General features: G+C 39.5%; 1 protein-coding gene across 1 annotated transcript in view; it reads right to left on the reverse strand.

Annotated features, from left to right (window-relative positions):
* The window catches only part of syne2b (spectrin repeat containing, nuclear envelope 2b), a 147,625-nt gene extending 141,915 nt beyond the window's left edge, over positions 1-5,710 (reverse strand). Inside the window, 1 exon segment of the mRNA XM_064928115.1 lies at positions 5,559-5,710. The gene's annotated coding sequence lies outside the window, so the exon portion shown is untranslated.
* Positions 5,711-6,000: the final 290 nt, after the last annotated feature.

The raw sequence follows: 6,000 nt of genomic DNA on the forward strand, positions 1-6,000 counted from the left end.
ATATAAAACTGTATTTTTTTGTGTAGAATCAACAACAAGTGGGACACAATCATGAAGTGGAACGACATTTATTGGATATTTCAAACTTTTTTCACAAATCAAAAACTGAAAAATTGGGTGTGCAAAATTATTCAGCCCCTTTACTTTCAGTGCAGCAAACACTCTCCATTAGTTCAGTGAGGATCTCTGAATGATCCAATGTTGACCTAAATGACTAATGATGATAAATACAATCCACCTGTGTGTAATCAAGTCTCCGTATAAATGCACCTGCACTGTGATAGTCTCAGAGGTCCGTTAAAAGCGCAGAGAGGATCATGAAGAACAAGGAACACACCAGGCAGGTCCGAGATACTGTTGTGAAGAAGTTTAAAGCCGGATTTGGATACAAAACGATTTCCCAAGCTTTAAACATCCCAAGGAGCACTGTGCAAGCGATAATATTGAAATGGAAGGAGTATCAAACCACTGCAAATCTACCAAGACTTGGCCGTCCCTCTAAACTTTCAGCTCATACAAGGAGAAGACTGATCAGAGATGCAGCCAAGAGGCCCATGATCACTCTGGATGAACTGCAGAGATCTACAGCTGAGGTGGGAGACTCTGTCCATAGGACAACAATCAGTCGTATATTGCACAAATCTGGCCTTTATGGAAGAGTGGCAAGAAGAAAGCCATTTCTTAAAGATATCCATAAAAAGTGTTGTTTAAAGTTTGCCACAAGCCACCTGGGAGACACACCAAACATGTGGAAGAAGGTGCTCTGGTCAGATGAAACCAAAATTGAACTTTTTGGCAACAATGCAAAACGTTATGTTTGGCGTAAAAGCAACACAGCCCATCACCCATCCCCACTGTCAAACATGGTGGTGGCAGCATCATGGTTTGGGCCTGCTTTTCTTCAGCAGGGACAGGGAAGATGGTTAAAATTGATGGGAAGATGGATGGAGCCAAATACAGGACCATTCTGGAAGAAAACCTGATGGAGTCTGCAAAAGACCTGAGACTGGGACGGAGATTTGTCTTCCAACAAGACAATGATCCAAAACATAAAGCAAAATCTACAATGGAATGGTTCAAAAATAAACATATCCAGGTGTTAGAATGGCCAAGTCAAAGTCCAGACCTGAATCCAATCGAGAATCTGTGGAAAGAACTGAAAACTGCTGTTCACAAATGCTCTCCATCCAACCTCACTGAGCTCGAGTTGTTTTGCAAGGAGGAATGGGGAAAAATTTCAGTCTCTCGATGTGCAAAACTGATAGAGACATACCCCAAGCGACTTACAGCTGTAATCGCAGCAAAAGGTGGTGCTACAAAGTATTAACTTAAGGGGGCTGAATAATTTTGCACGCCCAATTTTTCAGTTTGATTTGTTAAAAAAGTTTGAAATATCCAATAAATGTCGTTCCACTTCATGATTGTGTCCCACTTGTTGTTGATTCTTCATAAAAAAATACAGTTTTATATCTTTATGTTTGAAGCCTAAAATGTGGCAAAAGGTCGCAAAGTTCAAGGGGGCCGAATACTTTCGCAAGGCACTGTAAGTGCGCCTGTTCATTATACTCTGCTCTCCTGCACCTGACTTCACCTCCAATACACCATTGAAACCAGTTCAGATTTAAATATAACTTTTGTATGACTGAAGCCTTTAGTGAGAGGTCAAATGCTTTAATATTTAATAATTCTTCACAATTTGTCCTAACCTGAGTCTCAAGCCATGATTGCTTCTATCAGTTTAAGTTCTGTCTCTGGTGGGGGTCGGGGAAGTTCTGTTTTGTCTTGTTTCATGTAGCTCAAGGATGCAAATAAGTGATAGGAAATATGTGTGACCTTTAAAGATGTCTGCTTAATTTCTCGCTCGCTCCACTCTCTTTGCTCTCTCTCAATTATCAAACTTGACTGACAGCTATGAAAAGGCAACAGGTGACTGTGGCCAAAATACTCAATACACAATAAGAGTCTTAACCTACAGCTCTTCACCTCTCCCTATATAACTTATACAGAGAATAATGGCAATAAACACAGGGTGAACTTTAAAATGCATAAACACGAGGCGAGGCCTTATCCACCACTGCTAATGGGTCATTTCACCAAATTTGGTCCATTATGAGAAGTGTAACTTGGTCCCAAAAAATAACAGTTGATTTTACCTAATTTTAAAATTCTGTCATAAAGAGCACATGTTAAACTTAATAAAAAACAGTTTCCCCATCTCAAGAGGTTAAAAATGTATACTATGCTCGATCTGATTTTACACAATGATTTGACTATTAAAATAGAAGTTATTAAAAACATACTGTATATATATATATTAAAACAAGCGCTAAGTTCAAATAACAGGGTTGACCTTAAAATGAAAAATCACAAAAAATGTAAATAAATAATCTTCAGAAATTACTTTGTCAAAGCAACAAAATAACTAGGGCTTTAGAATGATGGAGAGAACTTGGAAGATATTTTGTGGTTAAATGGTCCTAGAAGTTACAGAAGGTGCACAGAGGGACAAGTAATTGTTTTTTTTGGCACATTAGTAAGTTTTTATTCACAATAAAAATCATTTGATTGAATTCTACATGTGGTTTGTATTAAAGGGTACTTTATTTAATATAACAGGATTGATTTAATATTATATGTAATATTTATTTAAATTACAAAGGGACGCAAAAGGCACTCATTTCGTGGAAAGACCATAGTGTCAGGACTGAGAAGCAACTCAATTCAATCATAGTCCTAAACTGTGTTGTCGCTATCCTCAGTGTGGCATCTGTGCTATCCAAAGGTTCATGTCAGCTGGAGAAAGAGAGAGGGACAGAGATTGTGTGTCCCTGAGACAAAGTCATACAGGGTTGCTCTAATTGTGGATACAGTGGGGGTCAAAAACACATACTGTAACAATGCACTGGAAAAAGACCAGGGGGGAGGCAATAGCACAATAACACAGGCTTCAGACATATGACATAGACAGATAGCACCGTCTGTTTGTCCACTGGAACACATGTCCAGTCCATTCACCTAATGACTCCATGGCTGGACAACGAGCTGGAGGGTAACTCACCATACCTTCTATTTCCGTCAACAGTATAGGCCTAACACTTCTTTGTTTTGTTTTTGGAGGCCTGAGGGGGAGGGCCTTTGCAAGGGATATATCAAAGAGGTGCTGGTGTCCTCTTTTGCATAAATTGAACAATATTTGTTTTGCTGGCACATTTGTTTGGTTTCAGCATGTGTATGTAATTGGCAACAAAAAACTACAGTGTGGCTTTAACACTTTTAAGACTTGAGAGCACACAGACCTTTTGTCATGCTTGAACAGGGGTAGTAAATCAGTAGTGTGTTGGGCTAGTTCCACCCATCCAGCCAAGCATTCTGACACACATGTGACACAGATGGGGAGAGATGAGGGTGAGGAAAAATAGTCTCCTGTTTCATTTAAAGAAAGGGACACTGGGAAGGGCAGTTTGGGGCATATGCAGTATCCTGTGTAAGCCTGTGGAGAGACATGACTGTTCAACAGAGAGAGGGCATTGTTTTCTTTAATCTGCCAACTCAGAGGAGGCAGAGGACAGACAGACAGGCCTCCCCATATCAGAACCACTCAGCCAGTCTAGCCCAGGCCTCACGGGAACAGATTGGCAAATAGGGTCAAGGACATGACTCCCACTCATAATGACTAAGTCATACTGCTCTGATTCCTTCTTCCTTTCATTGTTAGTAGTTAACATCCAATATGCTGTGCAGAGACATTGTTATTGGCAAAGAGACCAATTACTTGACTGGGCTTGTGCTGTATATCTCCCTCTGGTTGTAGCTTTCATTCATCGGTTCCAAAAACCAGGAAGCATGATTTTACATGTCAGATAATCATTTAATGAGCATTCAGGTCCAAGCAGATTCTATGGTTGACAAAATGGACATGAGGACATTAACATGAGGGAAATTATACTAAGAAAAAGTTTTACAAACCACTTCCACCTTGTAAAAACTAACTGACAGATTAGGCTATCTCTGTGAATTTATTCAATCTGAAATATTTGGTCTCTCTGATCATTTCAAGGCGAAGTTTAATACAAGTAAAGTCATTGTAAACTTTGCCAGACATCTGACTTTTCACAGCATCTACTTTCTGGGTCTAACTCAAGTCAATCCAACATCAATCATGACTATCATTTCCCTGAGGAGAACCAGTGTCCACTCTTAGAAAAGAAACTGCCATCTAGAAACTAGAAGGGTTCTTTGGCTGTCCCCATAGGAGAACCCTTTGAAGAACCCTTCTTGGTTCCGAGTCTAACCATTTTGGGTTCCATGTAGAACTCTTTCCACAGAGTTCAACACGGAAGCCAAAAGCGTTCTACCTGGAACGAAAAATGGTTTTACCTGGCTGGAACCAATAAGGGTTTTCCTATTGGGAAACCATTTGTTTTTAAACATTTTTTTAAAGAATCAACAACTTCAAAGTAAAATGCAAAGATCTCCAATAGAACAACAACAAAGCAGTAACTTTGATCAATTGTAAGTAATGCAAGAACTTCATGACATTGAAAAAGTGTCCATGCTAATTCAAGTAGTATAATGTTTTTACAGCTAAAAATAACCTGTAGCATTATTTCCATTCATAAAGAAACTATCAGAGGGTCTTGTCTTGCAAATTGGCTGCATGAATGAAACTTAATGTGTCCCATAAAAATGGCAGTCATACACTGTTGAGAGAACAGTTAAACATAATCAAACAAGCTTGTTTTTAGGCAAAAACTGGTCAATCAAATTTTCCACTAATTTAAACAACAAAATGCAATGTGATGAAGTTGAATCCATGTGGAAAACTGATTGGATTATCAAAAAGTCATCAATATAAGGGAATGTTGTATTTTTTTTCACCCAACGTTTAACCTAAATCCAATGACATGGTGACATTTGTTGTTGGTTTCACGTTAGTTGACAACTCAACCCAATGTCAATCAAACTAGACTTTGAAATTAAGTCCGTGCCCAGTGGGAGCATAGTTTTTTCCATTAGAGTTTAAAATATTCCTCACATAGGTCGAGTTAAGAATAAATGTCGTGCACTTTGACTAGCGAAATGCTAGATAGCACGACAGTCGTGTCGACTTCGTGAACTTGTCACTGCCTAAAATAGAGCACTAGTGGGCACGTGTTCAGTGCCGCTCTAGTGCGCTTCAAACCCAAGTTCTGTAATGTCAAGAGTCCTTGAGGCAGACAAGTATGGACCAGAAGAATTTTAATCATGAAGGCTATACTGTCGACGTGCAGCTCGTCCTATAGTTCTGTCAAAATATGGTGAAGTTGCCTAATGAGAAACTCATCATAGGCTACACGATTTATGAAGAGAGGGGGGAACAAAACTCAAATATGCTAATTAAATGCTATATTGGCTAATATGATCATCTGAACACAAGTCGAGGGGTGAATAGAGGGTCAAATATTCTAACAATAGGCCTAAAATCAAACATTAAAAGCTTCTTCAGAGTAAGTAAAGTAATATTGCTCTTTCCAAACTGAAAGCCACTATCATTCATTCGCCAAAAGGTGTCTACTTACATGTAACAAAGTTGAATAGACGTGTTTCAGTTGTCTGGCAATCAGATACAAGTCCGGCAATAACAATACTCATTGATTGGAATAGGGGAAACAGAGTGCGCTGTACAGTACAAGTTGTGAAGCACCAGCACAGTTACACCCCTCCCACCGCGCGCAAATGTGGAGATGTCTACTCAACTCCGAGAGTAAAGCGAGCCTCTACTGATCGAGGAGTGGGTTTCAGACCGAGTCCGGCCAGCTAAATATATCAACCAGTCACGTCGGACATACTCCTCATTTTGTCACACCTGTAGGGGTTGGGGGCTATAGCCTACAAAAGTGTATCCCATTGTAACCAGTGGACAACAACATGAACACTGATAGCCACTGCAAGAACAACTTCTTCAAATCACATCTCAGAATTCATGTATTATATTGATATAAAAACCCATCCACTTCACCA

The sequence above is a fragment of the Oncorhynchus masou genome, chromosome 21 (genome assembly GCF_036934945.1).
Source record: "Oncorhynchus masou masou isolate Uvic2021 chromosome 21, UVic_Omas_1.1, whole genome shotgun sequence".
NCBI lineage: Eukaryota > Metazoa > Chordata > Actinopteri > Salmoniformes > Salmonidae > Oncorhynchus > Oncorhynchus masou.